The sequence below is a fragment of the Biomphalaria glabrata genome, chromosome 11 (genome assembly GCF_947242115.1).
Source record: "Biomphalaria glabrata chromosome 11, xgBioGlab47.1, whole genome shotgun sequence".
Lineage (NCBI taxonomy): Eukaryota > Metazoa > Mollusca > Gastropoda > Planorbidae > Biomphalaria > Biomphalaria glabrata.
In genome coordinates, this window is record NC_074721.1 from 3,928,296 (window position 1) to 3,953,646 (window position 25,351).

The window sequence follows — 25,351 nt, forward strand, 5'->3', positions numbered from 1 at the left end:
GTTAAGTAAAGTTCCCCTCTCAGACTTTGTGGTCTATAGGGCAGATGATGTAAAGATCATCTGTTTCTGTGGCCTACGGTTAACGAGAGTGTTATGTGGCCGGCACAATGACCAACCACCTTTACTTTCCCCCAACTAGTGTCAGGTACCCATTAGAGCTGGGTGGACTCAGAGGCGCCCAAAAATCCCGAAATAAAAAATCCCAGTCTTCACTAGGATTCGAACCCGGCTACCGGTTCGGAAGCCAAGCGCTTTACCGCTCAGCCACCGCGCCTCCGCTAAATAAATAGGTAGGAACAAAATATTTTTTAAAATGTTATTTATTTTAAAACAATAAATCTCAATTGGTGTGTTTTTCTTTCTTAAAAAAAATGGTACTATTTTTTTTTTTCAAATTAAGTTTCGTATTGTACTATTTAAGAATTGTATGTTGCCCTTTTTACAACCTATTGTTACAAGTAAATATCTTACAGATATATCTAGTAATTGTTGTTACAGTAGTGAAAAGTGCTTTGTTGCTCCAAGTATATGGTAAGTAAAAAACTGATACAAATTTCGTTTCGTAAAAAAAAAAAAAAAGCCGATGGTGGGGGTGGGGGGCGACAATAAATGAGTGCGTCAGTCAGCTCTCTCTCTCTCTTTCTCTCTCTTTCTCTTTCTCTCTCTCTCTCTCTCTTCTAAATGCCATTATTTCTAAATAAACAGTACATATTTTTTTAAAAAATATTTTGTCCAAGTTAAGAACAAGACCACAAAAAAAAAAGTCCCTCCCATTAGCCTATCTCTCCCTATGCTCCTGGCATCTCTCAAGAGCTTGATTCAGACAAGAGGATCACCTGCTATCAGGCAGCGAACACAAGTAGATTAGGAAGTAGATCTAGATAGCTGTCAACACCTAAACCACGCCATAGTTGTCTAGGCAGCAGGTAATTAAACTGTACACTTTTATTGTTTTGTATTTTTTTTAAACTCGATTGCTCTAAAAAAAAAAGTTACACTCTATTAAGACATGCGCTTTTTAGGTAATGGTTTAAATAACGGTCATTTGAGTATTTTAGTAATGGCCAGTTCTGTCTTTGCCATTTATGCTTTAAAGTAATGGTCAGTGGTGTATTCTAGTATTGATCAGTTGTTTTTTAAAGCATTGGTCAGTTTTTTTTTAAGTATTGGTCAGTTTTTTTTAAAGTAATGGTCAATTGTGTTTTTAAGTAAAGGTCAGTTGTGTATTTTTCAGTAATTGTCTGTTATGTTTTCAAATAATTGTCAGTAGTGTTTTATGTAATGGCAGTTGTGTTTTAGGTAATGGTCAGTTCTGTTTTAAGTATAGTTGTGTTTTAGGTGATGGTCAGTTGTTTGTTTAGAGCAGGCAAAGGAATGGTGGATTGTATAATGTATTCTGCCTATCTCAAATTAACCTGCAATCAGACTTTCATGAACGGGACGCTTAAATGAAAACAATTTGCCCTGTAAGTTATACGTAATTGTTAAGTCAAAAATATGGCTTAAAAAAAAACGTAAAGCCCCCCCCCCCCCACCCCTTTAGACCTTGTGACCCAGTGCATTTTTTTGTGACGGTACGCACCGGTACGTCGTACCGGCATCTTTTTCAATGTGGGGAAAAAATTACTAATTTTCTCGAATTTTAACGTTTATTGTTATTTTATTAGTAGTTAAAAGTTAGGCAATCCATCACTGAGTACCGGCACCTATTTTTTTTTACAAAAAAAAAAAAAAAAAAGCACTGTTGTGACCTATGGGGCAGACGATGTAAAGGACATCTGTTTCTATGGCCCACGGTTAATGAAGGTGTCATGAGGCCAACACAACGACCAACCGCCTTTATTTCCCCAACTAACGTCAGGTATCCATTAGAGCTGGGTGGATCCCAAAAGTAGAAATTCCAATCTTCCTCCTATCTGTTCGTTATTTTTATTTTTTTTACAAAGCTTTTATCAACTCTGTCCGTCTGTCTGTCTGGTAAAAGTGTGTACATGCTATTTCTCACACACCCATTCTCGCATCAAGCTGAAGCTTCGCACAATTATTTATTGACACGAATCAGTTTAAAAATGTAACCTGTTACAATTAATTACTGGTAATTCATTATTTTGCTTAAGGGAAAGGGAAACTCATACTTCAGTATTCACGGTTTTAGCGGCCCCGAAAGGGGAAAAGTCTCTATTAGTTTTGTGTGAAGTATCTGTCCGTCCGTCCGTCCGACCCGTTTAGATCTCGTAAACTAGAAAAGATAGTGAAAATCCGACATCATAATATTTAAGACCATTCAAAGTTCTGATGCAAAGGCTACTTTTTTCTTTTCTGAAATCGAAAAAACAATTTTTTTAAATCACTTATGCAAGCAGTTTTTTCATAAAAATACACCACTTTTACAACTATTCACTATTAATAGTAACAGATGTTTCTTTTTATTTAAAGAGAGTAAATCTCTTTAGTATGCATATAAGTTGGACATAATTGAAGACAACAATTAATAAGTAGTTATTCTTATTATCACTCTACCTTTACTGATCACAGGGATGTACAGTACACTTAACTATAGGAATATAATAATTTTTTTTTCGAAATGTTTTTTTCTTGTGGATTTGAATAAGAGATTGACCCTTTACAAAACAATTAGATCAATTAGATATTCATTATAAGACATCGGTTAGACCAAGTTCACATCCAAACTCACATTCACTTTTACCTATCCTTTGGTCTGCTGGACCGCTGGGGCGCCACACAAGATCAGTCAACCTTCTTCCTCCATTCTTCTCTGTCATTTGTCTTTGATAAAATTTCATTCTGATGTTCTTTCTAAAAATATGGAAACCTGCCTTTTTACCTGCCTGGGTGGACCACTTCAGGGGCTAATTTTGAGTTCGTGTTTCATACAGACTGTCTTTGTAACCTTGTTTTTATTTTTTTATTTATTTTTTGCTTGTTTTTATATTTTTGCTATTTTTATATATATATATATATATATATATATATATATATATATATATATATATATATATATATATATATATATATATTGGCTATCACACTTCTTAATAATGATTTCTCTTTTATTTCACTATTTTGATAGAAATGAAACTTAAAATCTTAGTGAATGAAGAACAGATTCCTGTAATTAACTTTCAGTGTGAAAATCCCCAGCTGCTTAAGACTGGCTTGAATTAAACATGTTGAGTACAATGTTGAATAAAAAAAAGCAAGTCTCACAGGTCGGCGTTAGCTGTAACTGTAAGGTATCTTTTCAAAGCGCACTGCTTCCTACGGCTCCCGAGAAGGGAGTCAGACTAAGGGCAGTCTCCACCCGTGTTTTAGTTCACCTGAGAGTTCCTCTACCAACAGTCATTTGTCATGCTCATAGCGCCACTTGCCCTCCCACTTGGACTGTACACAATACCTGGCCAGCGATCTGGTTGATCTGCTGCCGTGGACTGTCACTTCTGGGACGGGAAAAAATGACAGAGTAGATGTACGAGCATTGTTCACGTGACTAGACACGATGTGGTACTTTCACTTCAGGTATCTGCCAATTACAGTCTCTTCCAGTCCAACTTTCCCATCAGTTTTTTTTTCCTGTCCAACCTTTGCGTCATTTCCTGTTTAAGGCCTTTGAACACAAACATTTTCGCTTTAAAACTTTCATACTTGTCCTAACCTCGCATTAGTTATGTCCAGTCTTGAAAAAAAAAAGATTTACATTGATTTAGTGTTTAAACTATAAACTATAACTTTATTTGTGTTAATGTTACCATGATCACTTTTTAAATGCATTAAAAAAAAAGAGAGGTGCTAACAGTAAAGAGGCAAAAAGAGGTGGTGGAAGTAAAGAGTCAAAGAGAGGCGGCGACAGTAAAGAGGCAAAGAGAGGTGGTAACAGTAAAAAGGCAAAAGGAGGTGGTAACAGTAAAGAGGCAAAGAGAGGCGGCGACAGTAAAGAGGCAAAAAGAGGTGGTGGCAGCAAAGAGGCAAAGAGAGGCGGCGACAGCAAAGAGGCAAAGAGAGGTGGTGACAGCAAAGAGGCAAAGAGAGGTGGTGACAGCAAAGAGACAAAGAGAGGCGGCGACAGTAAAGAGGCAAAGAGAGGTGGTTGCAGCAAAGAGGCAAAGAGAGGTGGTAACAGTAAAGAGGCAAAGAGAGGTGGTGGCAGCAAAGAGGCAAAGAGAGGTGGTAACAGTAAAGAGGCAAAGAGAGGTGGTGACAGTAAAGAGGCAAAAAGAGGTGGTGACAGTAAAGAGGCAAAGAGAGGTGGTGGCAGCAAGGATACAAAAAGAGGTGGTGGCAGCAAGGATACAAAAAGAGGTGGTGGCAGCAAGGATACAAAAAGAGGTGGTGGCAGCAAGGATACAAAAAGAGGTGGTGGCAGCAAGGATACAAAAAGAGGTGGTGGCAGTAAAGAGGCAAAAAGAGGTGGTGACAGTAAAGAGGCAAAGAGAGGTGGTGGCAGTAAAGAGGCAAAGAGAGGTGGTGGCAGCAAGGATACAAAAAGAGGTGGTGGCAGCAAGGATACAAAAAGAGGTGGTGGCAGCAAGGATACAAAAAAGAGGTGGTGGCAGTAAAGAGGCAAAAAGAGGTGGTGACAGTTAGGATACAAAGAGAGGTGGTGACAGTTAGGATACAAAAAGAGGTGGTGACAGTTAGGATAGAAAAAGAGGTGGTGACAGTTAGGATACAAAGAGAGGTGGTGACAGTTAGGATACAAAAAGAGGTGGTGACAGTTAGGATACAAAAAGAGGTGGTGACAGTTAGGATACAAAGAGAGGTGGTGACAGTAATTTTTACCAGACAGATAGAATGAGTTGATAAAGCAGGGCCGGTCTTAATAATTTCGGGGCCCTATGCTAAACGGATTGCGCGGGGCCCAGTTTGGGTAGGGATACGGATAATAAGTGAAAATAAATTCATCTTTGCATTTGATTCATTCTTTACTAAAAACAAGAGACTGCAAAGAAAGCAAAGAAAGAGGCCAAAAGACTGCAAAAGGAGGAGGAAGCAACTAAAAACTTAAGAACCTCTGCTTTAGACTCATTCACTTGGTTCTAAACAAAAATTGAGTTCCCATGGTTCTGTCAAACCAGTTTCAATTCATCGCAGCTCATCGCTTTTTTGGCGGGAACAGAATAGGGGAACAGAACTCCATATTGAAATATCTGATTGCAGCCGAAGATACCCGAGCTTGCTGACGAACGCCCCGGCTGGTCTACAAAATGGCGGTATGATGTTATCATGTCGTAAATTGATACGGCGCGTCTCTACGCCGATGGAAATGTTGGGAAAAAAAATTTGAAAATTCTTTTCTTTTTTTTTTTTTTTTTTTTGAAAGTTGACTTAACTCTGCGTCCTGAGCTACCCCATCGCGTAGCTTTCACTGAATATGGGCTTGACAGCTAGATGATCTGGGATCGTTGCACCGATGAGTCGCTTTTAGAAAGGGTGGAGAGGGGGGCGGGGGGGGAACCAAGTTGTCAAACATTGGAAGGGGGCGACAGGAGTCAATAGAGGGAGGAGGGGGGGTAGCGTTTCGACAGTTGGGGCGTGATTAGCCGATAACTGATAGTTGTGATTTAATTTGTCAGTCTGACAGAAAGCTATCAGTCCAAGCTCTGGTTTCGTATATACGACCTGCTCGTCTGTGTAACATAAATTTTAAAGCATAGCAGAAATGTAGTTTTTAGAAAAGAAGAATTGCAAAGTTTAAACAAAAGCAGTATTTTCGATTTGGAAGATGAGTGCAGCCTTTCACGTGACTACTCAAACCTTGTTGTGACTTGAATATTCTGTCACATCTTATGCAGACAAAGCCGTTGTCCGCCGGGGGGGGGGGGGGTCTCATTAAGTCTAAATTTTTGACTTCTGCGCCGGTCTTAGTTGTTTTTCTTCGGGCCTCAAATGTGTGTCCCGCGAGCTTCGTAAGAACTGTTTCTTTCAGACCCACACCTTCATGGAGGACCTCAGCACAGTGGACACCAGGTGGGAGGAGGTTTCAGACATTATCTTATATAATACAGACGTTACTTCAAAAAAGATGATGATTACGTCCTACGCGTCATGCATTTAGTCATGCATATTAACAATGACCTAAATTCCGCCAAGTCATTGGTTTTTCTGGCTAGCTCAGGCAACCCATTCCATGCTCTAATAGCGCTTGGGAAGAAAGAGCATTTGTACAAATTTGTCCTAGCATATGGAGCGAGGAATATACCTTTATCTTTGTGTCTTTCTAAGTATTTTATTTAATTTTGTTTTTGTATTTGAAGATTATGGTTCAGTGTTTTATGTATAACTGCTACTTTACTTTTAGGTCCTCTATCCTGAAGACTTTCTAAATTTAGTGATTTTACTAAAGGTGTTACTCTAATCCAGGGGTGGGCAAATTACGGCCCGCGGGCCACATGCGGCCCGCCGAAGTGTTTTATGCGGCCCGCCGACACCTATTGAAATCGGGTGTGCCCACTGTATATACATATACAAATGCAAATATTAAAAATAATATCTATATGAATTATTGAAATTATCTCATTATAAAAGTTTTAAGTAAACGAAGATTATGCTTATTGCCTATACATCAATACACTCAATTCAAGACACAATCTCTGAGTGTTGGGTAGGCTTGGAACAAAATGGCAAGTGTAACAACTGATGGAACTCGATCTTCGACTGAGAAAAATATTTTTTTTTTAAATATCCCAAACATAAATTCAAAACAGAAAAGTTTGCACATAGCTGCATAAAAGTTTCATCATTATAATGGTCAGAATCCTGTAGCAATCAAACTTTTTAGATCTAGGGATGTTAACCACGGGTAGTTCCGATTTATGAACAAATTAATCCAATGTATCCGCGAGCTTAGCATGGGATAGGCAAATGAGAAGAATATAAAACTCAAGGAAGAAATAGTTATGTTGCTTGAAGGACATTGACTGTGACTTTGTTACCAATATTTCTAATGAAGAGTGGAAGAAAGATTTCATATTTGCTATAACTGATATTGCAATCGGTTGCTTATATGTGAAATATAAATGCATGTTAAATCTTTTCAAACAAGGCTTTCCCTTTCTACAGGCAAGCAAAAGAAAATAGTTTTTGTCATTTTCCTTTGCTGAAAGGTGAAACTATTTTTTAGTGAAATCATTAAAAGTACAACACTTAGTTAGATTCCTTAATTGTGCAATTTATAAAAGCAAAGTTTAAGACGTCAAGAATCAGTTTTCAATATTAACAGCTCACCATTTATTGCAGCAGCTGATTCAGCTCCAGAGGACATAACTCCAAGCAAAGAGAAATTCCAGTCAGTACTACCACGGAAGTCTTATGGGTGCCAGAAGCTGTATATTCAAAATTTAAAAACCTTTGCTGCTGTTCACACTATTTGGGTACACATACATCTGTTCTTCTTCTTCGTTCTCATTTTACATGTTGGAGGGTTCAGATCAGTAATTCTATATCTGAGATGAACCGCGCAGTGGTTTCCAGATCAGGCAATTCTCCGAATAGTCTTTGGAGAGTCTTGTTCGGGTCTCTTGATTTAGTATGCACCATTGAAGGACATGGTCAGCATTCTCTGGTGATGCTCCACAAGGGCAGGCTTCCCTCGTCCCGACATTTAACTTCCGGAACATAAATTGTCTCATTCAGTGAGCAATCATTTTATTGTGGAAACTAAACAAGTATAATCACTGGTCAATGTTGACTGACTGTAATTTGACAACTAAACAAGTATAATCACTGGTCAATGTTGACTGACTGTAATTTGACAACAGTCACGCACAGGGGTAACAGCTAGTAAGATAGTTTCACAGTTACGAACATTATGCACGAGTGTAAAAAGTAAAATACTGCACATTAAGTAGAAATGTAATTTGTGGGGATATTGTGATATAAAAAGACAACAGCAATTAAAACAAATCGTAAAATTGGTTTCAAAAACTGCAAACTCTTGTTGTAATTTCTCAACGCGGAGTGTGAAAACAAAAAAGAAAGAAACCTGACTATAATACAGTGTAAATAGGAATTAAAATACATTCTACACAGTTAGCGAGCGTATCTTTCTAAGATATATACATATATGCGGCCCGCCATTCCCAAACTTTTTTTTAATGCGGCCCTCGATACAAAAAGGTTGCCCACCCCTGCTCTAGTCAAATGTGAATATTCGTTTGTTATGACTCTCACTGCTCTATTTTGTGTCTGTTCCAGTTTCTTAATGTTTTCTTGAGTTGAAGGGTCCCAAACCGAGTATGCATATTCTATTATTGGCCTAACCAAGGTTAAATAACATTTTAATTTTATGTTCTTGATTTACAAAATTTCTTTTAATAAACCCCAATTCTATGTTTGATTTTTGACAGTTTCATCAATATGGGGATTCCATAACAGTTTTTCATTTATTATAACACCTAGGTATTTTGCGTTTTTAGTCTGTGTTACTGGTTTACCATGAATAAGATAAGCCCCAAACTCCCAGCATCTTACACTATTACATTAGCCAATACCCCAGAACGTGCCCATCAAACAGGGCCGGCCTTAGGCCACTGCGACCTATGCAGCCGCAGTGGGACCCACACTTTCCAAGGCCTCGGGCTAATTCTAGCTGTAAAATGTCATGCAAAGAGGATTTTATTTTCTTACACAAAATCTTAATTTTTACTTATTATCTTTATCCCTATCCTGACCGGGCCCCACGCTATCCGTTTCGCATAGGGCCCCGCAATAGTTAGGGCCGGCCCTGCCATCAAACACACCAGTTAAAACTTAAAGGTATATAGTGAAGTAATATAAGCAAATGTAATAAAAGTAGTTGTGTTTTTACACTAACTGGTTTGCGCCCACCCCACACTTTATCCCGTGGTCCGCTGCTCTCCTAAGTTTTGCAAGGTTTTGATATTTTTAAGCATAGTAAACTCTGATTTTAATAGCCCTTTTCATATTTGAGACATAAATATGTCACTATATAGTAACATTTGCCAGAAGTAATTGTTCTTATAAAGAACTAATCGTACCTTTGTCTTAACAAAAATTTACAGAAAAACTAAGTGCGTGAATAGACGGACAGACCAACTGCACAAAACTAAAAGCGACTTTTGAATTTTTTTTTCATTTTCATCCAAGGCATTTGAGGGGGAAAAAAAAAGGAAGACTGTATGCACATCCAGTTTGACAATCAATATCATTAGGATGGCTGCCTGGTCTTGCGGTTTGCGCGCTGGACTGTCGTTCGGATTTATCGATGGTCGAGGGTTCAGATCCTGCCCGCTCCCATCCCCCGTCGTCCTGCGGGAGGTTTGGATTAGGAAGTAAACTATCTTCAACTCTGAAGGAACATCCGAAACATGTAAAACATTTTACAAACAAACAAACATTGAAATCTTTAAATGTACTTTTAGGCGTAGTTACTACTGCTGGGATTTCCATCTCAAGTCAAGATCCTTAAAAATGTACATGTCAATTCGATTGTCATTTGTCATTTCAAATTAAATATCCTGTTCAAGTTTTGATTCTCAAAGTACTTCTGTTTTTTTTTTCTTCTTACTTCGAGCCTCTTTCTGGGCTAATGGCAGATCTAATATCTGTATCCTCAAGTCCTGGGGTGGTAGATCTCTCAAGATAATGGAGTCTCTCTTGCCGGAACAATAGCCTAGGGCAGATTACTCTAGAATTATGAAGCTCAAGCCGAGTTATCTCCACTGCTAATCGCCATTCTAGATGTCAACGATTGGGGGTAGTTTCCTATCGTAACGCTCTTCAACCGCTGACATTTGAATACACATTTCTTTCGTGGCTTTTGTCATTTTGAATTTTGTGTGAATACACAAGTAACTTCATCTTCTGTTGCTTGTTCAGTATTGACGTTACACTGCTATCATTATTCAGAGTGTGAACACTAGGCGACTAATTAAGTGGGGGAGATTTTGAAAATGGAATATTTCAAACGAAGATCGTGGAATCAAGTGAGTCCTGTATAGGAGGTCGTTGAATGTTTTCTACTGCATCTAGTGACCCAGTACTGACTCAAGTTAAGTTAATTGGGAAGGGGGAATATAGATTTCCTGCCGGATCGCCGACAAAAAAAAAAGCCAAATCTAATGTAACTGAGTTTCTGAAGCCTGTTATGGACCTTGATCAGGAATTGTAACTCTTTCTCTCCGTAATTATTTTTCCACAATTCGAGGGAATTCTTCATTTTGCTCAATAATAATTCACTCCCCTGTTATGATTAAGCTTTAATAGCTGTTTCGTTTGTTATCAGAAAATGTTGTATTTGGTATAGGATTAAAGTGGAATGCATGCTCTTATCATATTACACAAAATAAAGTTTATAAACTTAGACATTAATTTAAATTAATGAGGTCAAATCAACGGTGGTATCGTCAATTAGGAGAGAAAGAGTTAAGCGTGCAGGACAGCTCCGCGTAACGGGTCGTATTTGACCTGGATGCCGAAATCTGAGCATCACATTAAGCTAAAAAAAAACATTTACAGTTCCTTCAGCTATCCTTTAGCCTGTTGGACTTCTGGGGCACCAGGCAAGATTTTTCGACCATCTGTCTCCATTCCACTCTTTCTTTTGCCTTAGAACCTGTTTCAATGGCAGGCCCTTCCATTCTTTGATGTTATTTTCCCATAGCTATCCTGTCTGCCTCTTCTTCTCTTGCCTGGTACTTGTCGCTACCTGGTTTTTCGTGTAGGTGTAGCGGCGTGGGTACGTCCGTGTGATGTAGGTACCTCTTCTGGTACGGCTATAATACTCCTCTTAGCGATGTACTTTATTAGACGCACTAGATTTGCAAGTGCGCAACATTACTAATATACTAAAGTCTCCAATGACACATTTAGAATTACTGGTGAACACAGTGGTAGCAGACGTGGAATTTATTATGTATATAGATAAATTACAGAAAATACTGGCGACTTCAGCCGTCACAAAATATACACCAATAAATACTGGCTGTTCATGCCATGTGGAATAAGTAGTCACATCTATGAAATGTTCAAAATACAAGTCCAAAGAAAACTCTCAAGTTAACATTAAATCAAATTCATTAATATTCATTCATATTACAGACAGAGAAAATCGTACATCCACTCTCTGCTGGAGTTCTTCACTAACTAACTTTTACCCTTATTTCAGAGTCCTTTAACTTATTCACATAACTTCGTGCTTGCCCGCACGGAATGTTACATTAGGTGACTGAGTGTCACTTCATGTCACAGAGGTTCTAAAACTGGACTGTGACATACGCCCAACACTCCAAAAAGATTTTTGACCAAAAATCTTTGACAAATATATTTTACATTAATATCACTGTACAAATATATATGAGCTTAGTCCATTATTCTATCAAGTGCTGTAAGTTCACTTCAATTGCTCATATCATCTTATATAATCTTAGTAATTATGTATAACATCATATAAATTACTGAGTCCAAAAAATCATTTATATACTTAATTCACTGGGAGCAAAATCACTGAAATGTAACATTAATTGTAATGAAAAGTACCTCCATCAAGTGTTAACAAACTTTATGCATACATTTGTACTTAAAAAAAAATATTTGTACATGCAATCACATGCTAATGAATATAAAAAAGAGAAAAATATACAAGTTATTCCACATCCAATGTTTTACTATAATTGTAGATGCACAACATTATCAATGTGTATCATTTGACACACTGAGTAAATTTACTCCAAATGATTACAGAAAAAAAATTTCATATTTATTTACAACTGTGATGTGCTGTGTCAAAATATTATCCTAAGTTTTGTCATCATCAAGAAAAATAAAAAAAAGTTTTCAGATACATGTCAATCCAGTTCAAGGTTGACCTTGCATAAGACTACTATAAATAGTCTGAGTGTAGTATTAAGGTACAATAGTAAACAAATTTCCATGTTTACAAACATTCATTGTAGTATTCAGGTGTGTAAAAAATTTTAGACAATATTTACATCTGTGAGTTGTTATGAAAAAAAAGATTCAGGTCAACAGTTCAAGTAGTTCACTGTTGTTTACATCTCATTGTTTACATTGCTGTGCACAATCAGTAATGAAATACAATATATACACACAAAATAAACACATCTGGCATTTGTCATATTACAAGTTGACAATAAAATACAATGAGTAGAAAATAGATGATCTGTTATTGATCATAAGCATAAATGTCATCATGACCCAAAAGAAAAGTGTAACAATAAAGTGTCATGACCTATTTGCAAAATGTGTAGAATGTTAATTTGACTAAGTTGACTACTACTGCTTGTTTCTAAGTGCTTTGTACTGCTTATTTACTCTATCAGAATGTCCTGGCTAATGTGTTTAATGTCATTATTTTCACTTGTTTCATTTTCATGTATTATGTATCTGGATAAAAAGTCAGCTATTACATTTTCATGTCCTGGGATGCTTTCTAAATCAAATTTGTAATCTGAGAGAATGAGTGTCCATCTGTTTATCCTGTCATTTTTTAGATCTTTTCTTTTTAGTGCCAGTAATGGTTTGTGATCACACTTAATGCTAAAAAATCTACCTAACAAGTAATTCTTGAGTTTTACAACTGACCATACAATGGCTAATAATTCTTTCTCAATCACTGAGTATTTTTTTTCTGTTTCAGACAGTGTTCTACTGATGTGTACTATTGGCTTAAAAAATGACTCTCTTTGCTGTAGTAAGCATGCCCCAATACCAGTGTTGGAGGCATCAGTGTATAGTGATAGTGTTGATGTTGGGTCAATACTGGCTAATTCTAGTTTCTCATTAAATTTATCTTTTAAGTTGCTTAATGCTAGTCTACTTTTTTCATCTATACAAATTGTGTTTCCATGCTTCTTTTTAGTAAATTCAACAAGGGGCTCAATTATCTGTGCATAATTTGGAATAAACTTTCTATAAAAGTTGCAAAGTCCTAATAATGATCTCATGTCTTTCTTAGTCCTAGGTTCTTTTATGTTTTTAATCTTTGTTAGGTTTGTTTCAGTGGGTGTAATTTTGTCATTGGTAATGCAATATCCTAAGAATTGGATTTCAGGCTTAGCTAGGTTTAATTTCTTGGGGGCTAATGTCATGTTGTGTGTTCTTAGTCTTGAAAATATTTGCTCTAGTACATGAATGTGTTCCTGTTGTGAGTTGGTGAAAACACAAATGTCATCTACATAAGACAATACATTATTTATGCCTTTTAATAATTTTGACATGCATTTCTGAAATGTGGCTGTACTATTTATTAAGCCGAATGGCATGACATTCCAGACATAGATACCTTCTAGGCCTGGCATAGTGCATTTGAATGCTGTATATTCCTTAGAGTCAGGGTCCATTTTAATCTGCCAGAAGCCTCTGTTTAAGTCCATTGTTGTGAATAGGGATGATTTGCTTAAAGTTGTAATTATGCTGTCAGTGTCTGGTAGGGGTTCTGGGTCTATGACTGTGCATTTATTTATTTCTCTAAAGTCACAGCAGATTCTTACTCCACTGTCTTTCTTTTTTACAATGACCATGGGTGATGCATATTTACATGTTTCTGATCTCTCTATCTTCCCATCTTTAATTAAGTTGGTCATTTCTGTTCTAACTAAGTCCTCATATGCTTTGGGGATACTATAGGCTTTTGTCTTAGTTGGTAGTGCTTTGTTCAGTTTTATTGTGTGTTCTATCAGATTGGTACATCCTAGCTTTTGTGTAATTACATCACTATATTTAACTGTCAAATTCTGTAACATATCATTTTCAATATTTGGCCTACTGTTGTGTGTTGTGTTTATAGTGCTTACTATATGTTCTTGTATGTTGTGTTTGGTTTCTACATCAAGTTCAATTATGTCTGTGTCAGTTATTTGTCTCTTATCCAATTTAACAAGTTTGTCAATATTGAGTTTGCATTCTCTACCATCTTTATCAATGATGTACACTTTGTTATTAATTCTCTCTATAACTTTAAATGGTCCCTCATTCTTATCTTTACAGTGTTTGTTTTCTATCTTAACAAAAACTTGGTCACCTACATTTAGTGTTCTTAGTTTTCTATTTCTGTTTTTTATTTTCCTATGCCTTTCTAGATTTTTGTCCATGTTAATCTCTGCTAGTTTTATTCCTTGTCTAAGCTGTTTTTTGGTCTGAATTATCCAAGGATGGTACTGTTCTATGTTTTCTAAGTCTAACATGTTGTCAGCCCATAACTCTAACGGTCCTTTAGGTTTTCTGTTAAATACAAGCTCATAGGGGCTGAATTTGGTGGTTTCATGGATGCTAGTGTTGTAGGCAAATATAGCATAGCTAAGAGTCTGGTCCCAGGTACTCATTGAGTCTCTTTCTAGCTTATATATCATCTGTTTTACAGTTCTGTTCCATTTCTCTATTACCCCATTTCCCTGTGGTGAGTAGATAGTGCTATGGACTAGGCGGATGTTAGTCATTTCTGCAAATGCTTGGTTAAGGTGGGACTTAAAGTTTGATGCATTGTCTGACAGTAACTTATTAGGGAATCCAAATTTTAGAAAAAGTGTTTTTAAACAATTACATATGTCAATAGCCTTTATATCTTTTAGAGGAAATGCCTCTGCCCATCTAGTGGACATGTCAATGATACCCAAAATATATTTATTCCCTTTACTGCTGGTAGTTAGGGGTCCCATTATGTCCATGGCAATTTTGTCCCAAAAATAGTGAGATTTATCTGATTTTTCTAATGGGGCTCTAGTCACTGTTTTTTGTTTGGCACATTCTGTGCAACTGTTTACATAGTTCTTAATGTCCTTTCCCATCTTTGGCCAGAAGAATTTATTGGCTATCTTAGCATATACTTTCTTTTTTCCTAAGTGTCCTGCTGTGGGGTCATCATGTGCCATGTTTAATATTTTAGCTCTTAAAGTTTTAGGGATCAGGATTTGAAGTCTAGTACAGTTTTCTTTCCTGTTATATCTAATGGCTAAATTGTTTATTTCTATATGGTGGTTATTTAAATTTATCTTGTTATAATCTTTGCTTAAGAGGTCTTGTATTGTGGTGTCATTTTTCTGCATAGCTATCAGTTCCTCCCTAGTTATGCCTATTTCATTGAATAATACAGTGGGGCATTCTATTTCTGGTGTTATTTTTTTATGTGATCTGGTTTGAGCTAATAGTGCCTCATGTTTAAATAGGGAATATTTTTGTCTATCTTCCGCCCATTGCATAACTTCTTCTAGTGTTGGATCTTTTACACCATCTACATTGCCTATTATTAGATCTTGTGCTGGGGTGTCCATGACTATGGCTTCTAGTTCTCCTGTAATCCAGGGTGATTCTATTAGGACTTTAGCGGTCTTGCAAATATCGAATTTTTGTATATTTGCATAGGTCACTTTTACTGTTTCTTCTAAATACTGTCCTGGTTTGACTAAAGAGGCTTTAACTATTATTGCCGTGGCTCCACTGTCGCGAATTGATCCTACTTCTTTAGAATTAACATAGGATGGAAAGACTTTTATTTTGGACTTATTTGCTTGCATGTAGGCTACATTTTCCTCTCTATGGGTGTTGGTGTTATTGCCACTGTTGTTTCTATTGTTTCCTCTATTGTAGTTGTTTGGGTGGTTGTTTGTGTGGTAGTTATATTGGTCCCTTCTAGATTGCCTGTTTCTGTTATAGCTATTGTGTTGGTAACTGTTTGCAAAACTTCTTCTTTCATTGGGACTTGCACTCTGGTGTAGTCTATGTGGTCTATTATTGTAATTATTGTTGTTTTGTTTGTAGCTGTTTGGGTTGTAGAAACTAGTGTAACTTCTGTATCTGTAATTGTTATTGTAGTTTATAGGAGCTTTGCATTGGTTTTTTACGTGACCTTTTCTCCCACAATTGAAACAAGTCTTGGTGTTGGACCATTTGAATTTGTCATTGTTGTTGTTGTTGAATGTTGTTGCTGTGGCTACTAGTTGGTGTAGGTCTCTTTTGTCAATCGTGTGTCCAGGGTGACTGTCTTTAAATAGATTTAGATTCGTTATCAGTTCAGTCTCTGTCTTGATCTTCTTTTCTTTGAGGAACGTAAATACTAAGTCTGTCACGTTGTTAAGGACATTGTCAATAAGTAGCATGTCTAGGATTTGTGTCGGGTCTTTGATGTCACATTTTGCTAGCTCTAACCATTTTATCATGTTAGTCCTCATGTCGAATATTATCCTGTTGAAGTCCCCATCTTTTTTCAATTTAGTGTCCCTGAACAACTTACGATAGAAATCTGAGTTTTTTCCAAAGTGTTCTAGCAATCTAGTCTTTACTGCTGCATAGTCTTTCTTTTGGTCTACAGTTAGAGTGGAAATGATGTTGAGGGGTTCTCCGGACAAATTTGCTAGTAGGTGTTTGGCCATGTCCTCATTGTCAAGACTATAGGTTGAGGCTATATGCTCAAATTGGACTAAATAGTTTTCAAGTGTTTCATCTTTTGAATTATATTTGTGGAATTTGGAGATGAATGGCTTTGTTGTAGACTGTTGGGTATTAATGTTGGAATTTGTTTTGGCAGCTTCTAGTTTAGCTAACTCTACTTTGTCCTGGCTTTCTCTTTGTTTAGTTTCTAGTTCTTTTAATGTTTTCTGATGAGCTCTTTCAGCAGCTCTTTCTTCCCTATCTCTAATTTGTTTCTTTTCTTCCCTTTCTTCCCTTTCTTTCTTTTCAGCCTTTTCTAATTCTTTTTTAATAAATTCCTTTTTCTCATCCCCTTCTAGTTCCATGACTTTCACTAGCTCTAAAATTTTGTCATAGGAAGACATGATTAATGCTTTGTGTAGTTAATTAAGTGAGAAAAGAAAAAATGTACTGTGTTATACTTGTCAATACAGTGTGTGTCAATTATTTAACATGTGTATATTACACAATAATATAAAAAATTCAATCAATGGTTACAATGTAATTAAAGAATGTAGTGATAATTGTCCAATGTATAGATCTAGATCAAAATTTACTCAGTTGCTCAATTATAAACTAATCAAATTCAATAGTCATAAATATCAATATATATTATACATGTGTGCTGTTATGCCAAAGTAAAATAGTGAAAAAAATGTAAATTAGTAAAAGAAAGAAAATATATGTACAGTATAAGTAAAAGGACAAACACAGAAACAATATAGAGAACAACACAGTCTGCTTTTAAAGAAATTAATAAAAAGTAGAAATGTGACAGGAGAAATACAGATATATGGATACAGGACTTTTAAACAAACAACAATATAGATACAGATTAAGTACACTGACAGAAATACAAACAAGACTCAACAGCTAGATAAATAATTTCCCACTATATTCTATGACCTCCGTACCAACAAGGAGAGCCTCAAACGCATTGGGCCTTATAGAGGTTAGAGAACAAATAGGATAGACCCTAATAGATCCTATTGTTATGATAGTTCATACAATAGTCCCTCTCCAGCCACCCTTAAAAGAACACTTAGAAAAATGAAATCAAAATATGGCTCCAAAATGCCAAGAGTTATCAATTACTAACTCTACTAACAATCAAGTTTAATTACTGCTACATCAAGGCAAAATCCATGTACTTTATAATCATATGCATGTATTTAATTTGTTAATAGTGACTTACAGACTCTTTTCTTGTCGACTAGTGTAGTTTAATCCTCTTATAGCTTGGGTGGTTCGCTAATAATCCATGTATAGGTAATCCAATTTAAGAATGATAATCCATGTCCATGTATACTATAAGTAATCCAATTTAAGAATGATAATCCATGTCCATGTATACTATAAGTAATCCAATTTAAGAATGATAATCCATGTCCATGTATACTATAAGTAATCCAATTTAAGAATAATAATCCATGTATAAGTAATCCAATTTAAGAATACACGTTACTATGAGCATTAAAGTGGTAATAGAAAAAAAATAATCCAGTTCAATGCCATAAGATGGCTCAAATGCTCAAATGCTCTGTCAAGTAATCCAAAGTAATAATCCACAATGATCAGGAAGATCACAGGTAGGTACGACCATATCAAGGTGCGAGTGTGCCAATGATGAATTATAATAGTGGCGAGCACTAGTGATGAAGCGGTGTATCTGTGATTAGTGTCATCAAGCGATGTCTTGAATGGTATGGCTCTTTCTTTCAGACGACATCTGTAGCTCTAGATAGGAATCGAGTCGACTTCTGTTTTCGGTTTCACACCGGACAGGTGTCAAAGGTAGATCTAGGAACAGGGTTGGCGTTGAATGGATCTCAGGATGCAGGTGTTACTTGAATGGATCAGGAAAACCAGTGACTTGGCAGAATTTAAGTCATTGGTTAATATGCATGACTAAATGCATGACGCGTAGGACGTAATCATCTTCTTTTTTGAAGTAACGTCTGTATTATATAAGATAAGAAGATAAGATCTTGTGGGCAGGCTGGATTTCGTCCTTGTTTAGTTAGCCGCCATCTTGAGAAAGAAGTACCGGTCTAACGTGTAGTCTTGCGCTGTTTATTATAGAGGCGATTGAGATCCTTTTAAGACTCCTCTACTGGTCACCAAAGGCCAAATGTCACCTATGTTGTAGATCCATACTGGTCACCAAATGTCGCTACCTGGTTTTTCGTGTAGGTGTAGCGGCGTGGGTACGTCCGTGTGATGTAGGTACCTCTTCTGGTACGGCTATAATACTCCTCTTAGCGATGTACTTTATTAGACGCACTAGATTTGCAAGTGCGCAACATTACTAATATACTAAAGTCTCCAATGACACATTTAGAATTACTGGTGAACACAGTGGTAGCAGACGTGGAATTTATTATGTATATAGATAAATTACAGAAAATACTGGCGACTTCAGCCGTCACAAAATATACACCAATAAATACTGGCTGTTCATGCCATGTGGAATAAGTAGTCACATCTATGAAATGTTCAAAATACAAGTCCAAAGAAAACTCTCAAGTTAACATTAAATCAAATTCATTAATATTCATTCATATTACAGACAGAGAAAATCGTACATCCACTCTCTGCTGGAGTTCTTCACTAACTAACTTTTACCCTTATTTCAGAGTCCTTTAACTTATTCACATAACTTCGTGCTTGCCCGCACGGAATGTTACATTAGGTGACTGAGTGTCACTTCATGTCACAGAGGTTCTAAAACTGGACTGTGACAGTACTGTTCCCTGAAGAAAGGTCTTTGCGAGCCCTGAAGACCTTGTAATATGGCCATTGAGTTTAAGTTTACGTGTTTTTTTTTGACAGTGGTTAGCAGGTCACCTGTCTTGTACAGTTAATTAGCACTTAATAATAGAATGCAGACAGAAACGTTAGAAAGTTGAAGGTCTAATGATTATAAGGCTATTGTATCCTTCAAGAGCATACCTTATATTGGTAAGTTGAATTTGGCCTCACTTCTGATTCGAGTGTCTTGGTATACGAGCCATCGGTAATAGTTATTAAAAAAAAGTAAAGTTTTCCATTTCAGACCTTGCGATCTATGGGGCAGATGATGGTTCGGTCATCTGTTATTGGGCCAACGGTTAAAGACTAGGGTGTCAACGTTCAACCGTAAGCTGGTGTAGCGTCAAGAGTGTTTCTGTCCCGCTTCATCAATATTTTCAGAAGTTTACGAGCAGATGGAGGCAAGCTTCCTTAGACAAAGAGTTCCAAGAGTCTTAGACTTGGAGGAAAGCTTCCTTAGACAAAGAGCTCCAAGAGTCTTAGACTTGGAGGAAAGCTTCCTTAGACAAAGAGTTCCAAGAGTCTTAGACTTGGAGGAAAGCTTCCTTAGACAAAGAGCTCCAAGAGTCTTAGACTTGGAGGAAAGCTTCCTTAGACAAAGAGTTCCAAGAGTCTTAGACTTGGAGGAAAGCTTCCTTAGACAAAGAGTTCCAAGAGTCTTAGACTTGGAGGAAAGCTTCCTTAGACAAAGAGCTCCAAGAGTCTTAGACTTGGAGGCAAGCTTTTTTAGAGCTCCAAGAGTCTTAGACTTGGAGGCAAGCTTCCTTAGACAAAGAGCTCCAAGAGTCTTAGACTTGGAGGCAAGCTTTTTTAGAGCTCCAAGAGTCTTAGACTTGGAGGAAAGCTTCCTTAGACAAAGAGCTCCAAGAGTCTTAGACTTGGAGGCAAGCTTTTTTAGAGCTCCAAGAGTCTTAGACTTGGAGGAAAGCTTCCTTAGACAAAGAGCTCCAAGAGTCTTAGACTTGGAGGCAAGCTTTTTTAGAGCTCCAAGAGTCTTAGACTTGGAGGCAAGCTTCCTTAGACAAAGAGCTATAAGAGTTTTAGACTCAACTCTTAGGACAATTACGATGAAGATGTAAGCTCAAGAGTGTTTCTATCCGGATTCATCAATATTTTCAGATCTTGAATCCAGCATTTCATTCTTAACTCCGATCATCATTTTTTTTCAATATTAATTCCCCAGTATTTCTTGAGTTGAGATAGGCCTACTTTTATATTAAAAATTATTTTCGTTTTATCTAGTACATCGCACATCCAGTGGCGTAGCAAGGTATCCGTGGGCCCGGGTTCAAGAATATCTTGGAGGGCCCCCCTTCTCCCATAATAAGACGAATGAAGTTTGTGACAAAACAATTGAGTAATGTGAATGTATTGGCACAATTACCAAAAGACATTCCAAACCCTAGTGTAGCCCTTTTTTTTTAAATACGTAGGCCTTATTATGTCATTACGTTTGATTCAGTTAAGACTCCAACAAGTTATGTGTCTTTAAAGTCATGTTTGTTACAATTTCTTAATAGAATTTAAACAACTTAAAGGTGTTTCAAATGAATAAAGAAATGTTTTATGAATTCTATTGCTGGGAAACGTGGTCGAAAGGCTAAGTACGCTTGAACTTGGCTTGGCTACCTATGAAGGGGGCTCGAGGTTAGACACCCGACTCGAGCAGCTGTGTTTACCGAGCATCTAAAGGCAGCACGGAAAACCTTCTCCTAGATACCCCGTTCCCCAACTGGTCCACAAATGAGATTGGACCAAAGCGCTCTGAGCATGCTATAAGCATGAAGGTAATGCAATATATTAAAGCAATATCTAGTGTTTATAGAATAATTTAATTCTATTTCCCACTATACACAATTTCATTACGAAAACACTTGTAGGTGTAAAAGTATCAAACATTGATACAAACTATTATCTGATTCTACGATCGTGATTTAACAGAAAATAGACCCAACATTTATTTACTAACATTTTTCTGGCCTTCTAAGTAGAAATGTCAGGAACAAGTCAGTCTAAACGTTTGCCTGTTTCTCTATGGAAAGAATACCAAGCGAAGCCGATTCTGCTCTGTATCATATCAATTTTACAATGATTTTTGATCAATCAAAATTTCGAAAATGACCGCTATGCTGAACAAACTGAGACAGAGTGAGAAATAACATGCATGTTAATAAAATGTTTGGAAAACTTGATGATAAAATGGAAAATAAAAACAACACCAACAAAAACAACAACCAAATCCCAGGTAGTAGTCCATAAAAAATAAACAGCCCAATGTCGTATTCAACACAGACTTGAAATGTCGTTATGAAAGGCTTATTGTAAGGATTGCATCTCTGAACAATGTTCTATATCAATATCATCTGCGCCGGATGAGACTAGAAGCATGCTGACGGCATCCAACTCTTTAGCGTTTGATGAAAACTATGAAACTGGGCTTAAACGACTAAACATGAAACATGAAATATGTCCTATAATTGAGAATCAATGGCATTGATAGTTCAATAAGGTACGTTGAGTTGAAAAGTCTTCTCTTGAATTTTCTCTTCCTAGTACTTAGTGATAGGCTCATCGAATTGACTTTTTAATCTTTCCGCAATCGTGGAGAGCGAAAACAAAACAAAAAAATAAACTGTATCAAGATCCAGCTGCAGCAGCCTCTATTTTTAAAACACAATGATTTACTTCAGTCTAGATCTTCTTCAGTTGATTTTCTGTTCTATGTAGACCTTGCTGCTCACTTTCCAACAATTTTAACACAACGTTGATAGTGCTTACACTTTAGTACTGGACAAAAAGCAGAACATTCCCGAATGTTTCTTAATATTTCTAAGTGCTGCGGCTCGTTATTTAATTACCTCATTCATTGGCCTCCTTCAGTCGTAGAACGACTATGGTTCATCTCAGAGCACACTTCCTCATGTGGCTGTGGAGCCCTATTTTGGAGAGACAATCCCGTCCACAGATAACGCAGGTTAAGGTGGATTTTGCTTCGGTGGTAGAGGAGCTGGCCGTTTTTCGGATTGTACGTTTTTCTTCCTGAGCTAAGACCCATGTACTTTCACTGTCCATAGCTTTCTTGGTCACTGTCTCTCTCCATCTGTTCCGGTATTACCTACAACATGAAAATCATTTAAATCCTAAATTTTATTTTATTTTTTTAATTCAGTACTGAAGAGATTACATTGCCAACAACACATAAGATACTAACATAAGTTTACGGTTTACACAACAGTTCACGTTAAAATTGTTCATAAACTGTCCAAACTTGACGATCACTGGGTTGTCCATTGTCCTCTGCTGTAGACATACGAAGATTTTGGGATTCTTTCGGAAGGATCTGTCATTATTTCTTATGGAAGACCAAAGATTCCAAGCAGTATAAATGTTTTTGTTGGAGCGATTGAATTCCTGAAACTGATGATATGTACCACAAACCGTGCTAATCAACCAAAACAATTAATTGAATACATCACTCGGTCATATGTCCATTAAAACAACTTTAGAATTCAATTTTGCAGTACAAAATATTTTATAAAAATTGTATTTTAAATAACAGAAAAAAGAAACTAATTGAGCTTTGAAAAAATTGAATAATTAGCAGATGTGTCAAAATTTTTATTCGTGACTATCAGGACTATCCCTATAAAGCTGTGTTATTAAAGTGTTATTATTTTTTTCACTTTAGTGTCATCCCAAAGTTTACATGTGGACCTCATCTAGTCACGAGTAATGGATGCAAGCGTAATGAACCCCTTCGCGCCATTGTTGCTACTTTACAGACTGTGGGCCCCTAATGGTCGTGGGTCAGGGTTCATTGAACCCCTTCGCGACATGGATGCTATGCCACTGCGCACATCTTTAATGAAGAAACTCTATCCAAAACCCCCAAAAGAACAGATATATAAGTTAATAACTAGAAATACCAACATAGAAATACCAATATAGAAATACCAACATAGAAATACCAACCTAGAAATAACAACACAGTAATATCAACATAGAAATACCAACATAGAAATACTAACACAGTAATACCAACATAGAAATACCAAAACAGAAATACCAACATAGAAATATCTACATAGAAGCACCAACATAGAAATACCAAAAGAAATACCAACATAGGAATACCAAAAGAAATACCAACATAGGAATACCAAGAGACCTTCTGAAATTCGTATTCAAAAAAAAAAAGTTGAAAGTTAAACGGCGTTGAAAAGAGAACATAAAAACCTCATAAATGAGACATTCTAGGCCAGGGGTGGGTTGGCCGCAGTGGACTTAACACCACAGTTCCTGGCCAGATAAGTCAATTCAATGCCAAGTCCTTTCTCCCGATACACATCTGTCTATTCACACGCGACTAGCAAATACTTTAAGTCTCGGGGTTACGGAGGGAACAAAAGAATGCAAGAATTAGGTAGCCAAGGGTCGATAGACACAAGACTGTCGTTCATAGACTGTGGTTAGACGGGGGTGGGGGGGGGGGAGGGTGCTCGCTGGACTCAGTTAAAACATGACGAGTGTCGATTCCAATCTGAGTCACGGGGGCTCCACGAAGGGAATGAAGTCCATGAATGAATATGTATACTCTCAATTAATCATGCCAAGGGAGAGGACTTATGTCAAAGGGAGAGAACTTGGAGGTGGCGAGATGAATATCGCTAGGACTTAAGAACGGCAGCTAAAGTTACTCGATGGACAGACAGTTTTACATTCTATTTTAAATATAAGTAGGCTTCAGTAGTCGTGCTATACGGCTTGTAATCAAATCTCATACATCAAGGTAGCGAACATTATTTTTAGGCTTTACTAAAACAACAATCACTCACAAACAGTAGTACTAGGAAGGGCTGTCAACAGAGTTACACTGGCTGTAAGTTTCATGATATGGTGTAGTAGGACGGTGTTTACTGTTCAGCCGACACAATTTGAGCTCAAAGGTCTAAAAGTTATACAAATACCTACAGTCTAGAGCAGCGGTTCTCAACCTTTTAAGCTCGGCGACCCCTTTTTTACAACCCCTCACTCTTCTACCACGACCCCCGCCCACCCACACACACACAGCAATAGAAGAATTGACGAAAACAATCCATTTATCGATGGTCATAGGCGACCCCTGGCAAATCGTCAATCGACCCCTAAGGGGGTCGCGACCCACAGGTTGAGAACCCCTGGTCTAGAGTGTGCAAATAGATTGACTGTGAAAAATGGGTGAGAAAGTGCTAGAGTTTTCTTCTTCATAGAGACCCAATGACATACATATACAATAAGAAAGAAATTATAAAATAAATTAACAAGAAAACCATTTTAAGGAACATTTTTTTTAAAGACAATACCTCCATCATCAAATTTCAAATATAATTAGCCAGTTCAAAAACATAATTAAAATAATATTTGATTCAATTCGGGCATCGAACCCGTGACGCCTTCAGATGCTTGTAGAACGTCCGCGTTTTGTGAATCGGCCAGCGAGATTACTTTATGCCATGATTAATTGCTATGTTAAATATATGGACATTTAGGTCTAGCACTAGTAGACCTAAAGACTATTTAGTAAGGGAGATTGCCATTTAGCAGATTTAACACATTTATACAAACGGGTTTAGTTTGTTAGTTGTTGTTTTTTTTTTGTCAAAAAAAAAAGTTTTTTTATAGAACTTTGTATTACTAAATAAAGTATTTTCTGTCATACAAACTAATTACATTTAAAAAAAAATTGTTTACTATTTTTTGAAAGAAAAAAAACCCTATTTAGTATGCATATAAGTCAAACACAATTCAAATGTTTCATATTATACAGGTGAAGCGCAATAAAGGACGGAATACCAATCTCTACATACACGCACATATAACAATGTAATTAATCCGTAAGTTTTATATCCTTCGTATAATTCGATATAATTTAAAATTAAACGTACATTAAGACTTAAATCCACACAACGAATGTAATTATAGTTCAATCCTACATGAAAACTTTCTTAAATAAATAAGAAAATATCCTTTGACAAGTCATTAGATCCAATAATATATACTTTATAATCATAATACTTTCGATATGCACATAAGATCCTTAAAATCACATCAAACCCATCAACAGGCGAAGCCAATAACGCAGAATCCATTGGATTCTTTTTCT

The 25,351-nt window shown here is 36.8% G+C and overlaps 1 protein-coding gene across 1 annotated transcript in view; it reads left to right on the plus strand.

The window, feature by feature from the left end:
• Positions 1-907: 907 nt before the first annotated feature.
• The window catches only part of LOC106059460 (uncharacterized), a 63,141-nt gene continuing 38,697 nt past the window's right edge, over positions 908-25,351 (plus strand). The window contains exon 1 of the mRNA XM_056004297.1: positions 908-926. The gene's annotated coding sequence lies outside the window, so the exon portion shown is untranslated. The remainder of the gene's footprint in view (positions 927-25,351) is intronic.